The sequence below is a fragment of the Triticum urartu genome, chromosome 6A (genome assembly GCF_056163025.1).
Source record: "Triticum urartu cultivar PI428250 chromosome 6A, HENAU_Tu73, whole genome shotgun sequence".
Classification (NCBI taxonomy): Eukaryota; Viridiplantae; Streptophyta; class Magnoliopsida; order Poales; family Poaceae; genus Triticum; species Triticum urartu.
In genome coordinates this window covers 160,308,078-160,310,522 of record NC_141878.1, presented here as the reverse complement: position 1 = coordinate 160,310,522, position 2,445 = coordinate 160,308,078, and positions in this window count along the sequence as shown.

Sequence of the window (2,445 nt, the reverse complement as noted above, 5' to 3'; positions counted from 1 at the left end):
AGTAGCCATGTCTCATGTGCATCAAAGTGGAAATGTGAGAGGAGAGATGTCACCTCGGTTTCAAGGGCTCTTGCACGTGCTCGTGTCATGGATCCAAGAGGTGTCGTAGGAGATGTAGTTAGGTTCATGGGGATGGCCTTGGGATGCTCCACATCATCGTGAGAACGCGAAAATCGGACTCCGGATGAATTAGTTATGGCCAAAACAGAAATCAGCCGAAATGGGAATGTACAGGTATCAGACGTCCGAAGATGGTCGGACGACCGGTGGCCGGACGTCCGGGCAGGCTCGGAAATCCGTAAATTTGGCTCGGGTTAGGGGTTTCGGATGTTCGGAAAAGGTCGGACGTCTGGTCCTTCCAGGGGCTCCGGACGTCCGTGAAAGGCCGGTCGTCCGATGGGTCAGGGTCAACGCGAGATGCAGGTTTCGGGACGCGATTTTGGGCAGAAAATGGAGATTTTGGGGTCAAAATTGATGAGATTTTGTGGATGAAAGATGGGAAACTTGGGGAGATGGTAGATCCACTTGAAACCAAGCAAATCTATGGATAAAATCCAATAAAACTTCGTCAAACCAAGAAATCACAAAAAAATTGGGGCTATTTTTGTTGGGGATTTTCGAAATTGGGGAAGAACCCTAATCGGCCGATCTTTCACGAAAGGAGCGGATCCCGTGACGAACACGAGGAGGGGAACGAGGGAAAACACAAGGGAAACACAAGAGGAACACTCAAACTAATAAGAACAAGTTACACATGTGCTAGATCCTCAAGTACAAAGGGAAAGATAGACGATCCAAAGTCAACAACAGACGATACACGGTAACTGGTCTTCTCCATGAGGAGGTCTTGATGTTCTTCCCTAAAGAGGAGTCTTGAATCCGCTTGGGGGATCTTCTCCGTAGGAGGCTCGGATCTCCGAGGAGAAGGTAACCAAGTGGATGAGCAAAGCTCTCACACGAAATATGAGCTAATCCATTGCTAACCCTCAAATGGTGGAGGTGGAGGAGTATATATAGTCTAGGGTCATGACGGGGTAAGTGAGGGCGAAGGGATACATGGGTTCAGCCCGATACACTGTGCACAGACAGGCGTCGGACGTCCAACGGGTACCGTACATCCGGTGGCTCGCGAGGGTCCGGTCGTCCGGTACTTGTTGGACGTCCGACATTTTGGCTCGGGAAAGCCATCGTCGGATTTCCGGACAGGGCCTGTCGTCCGCGTGGTGGAGGATGTCGGACGTCCGGTCAGCATCGGTCGTCCGACCGCTGTAGGTCTCGCTGGCTGGGATTTGGACTGGCTGGTGAAGACTCCAAGCGTCGGACGTCCGGTGGCTGTAGATTTCTGGCAGCTTCTTCTCTTGGTCCTTGTACTTGGCGTCCTCGCTAGCTCGTCCGTTGGATGTGGTGGCTCCGTGGCTTTCCTCTAAGTACCTGATCATGCATAGCACACATGTTGGAGGTAGTAGCCATGTCTCACATGTAGAAATTGAAAGTTCAGAGAGGAGCGAGTTCACCTTGTGTCCAATGGCGTATGTTCGAGGTCTCGCCATATGTCTTCTTGGGGCTTGGAGAGTAGTCGGAGTGTACATGGGGATGGACATGGGATGCTCCGCATCATCTCCCCCGCCCCTTGGGAAAGATCCGACCACGGATCGCGATCCTCATCACCATGGAAATGGTTGTCGGGGACGAACTTGTAGTTGGACGGAGTTGAAAACATGGCGCAATCCAAGTACTCCAAGGTGTCGCCGGAGTGGTATACATGCAAAAAGATCAAACACAAACGACACTCGGAAATACAATGGTTAGCACTCAAAAGGTGTCCATCAAGTAAGCATAATGTCGTCCAATGAAGTTGTTCATAGCAAGGCACAAGATGCTTGTCCAAATGATGTAAGATGACATGTAAAGCATTCATGTTGGCAAATGCAATCATTGTGCACACCAATGTGTCGTGAATATGATCAATGCAATCTCGGTGCAAAATGATGTCATAGTGAGACGGTTTATCAATAGCATGAATATGGCAATTGGTGCTCAATGTGACTATGTGATTTTTGTTTTGGCCATAACTAATTCATCCGGAGTTCGACTTTCATGTTCTTTAGCTCGTTGAAAAGCTCTTGACACCCCCTTCCCACAAAAATACCACCAACATCTTTTGACTCCATCAAATTTTGACAATTTTGGCATCTTTGCCTAGGGCTTCCACCACATCATCTGCTACACCACCACCGACTTCCGCAACCTAACCCATATTGATCCCCATCGCATATGTGGTTGCTTGAGGAGTGATTTGAGTCTCCTAAGGTGTCTAGGCTACTTAGGGATGGTTGCTTCTTCATCAACCACCACCACTTCCGCATAGGCTTGACCACTATACACTTCCGCCACCCCAACTTAACCCAATTTTGTTTGTGTTGTGAGTTGTGTCTCCTAAGGTGT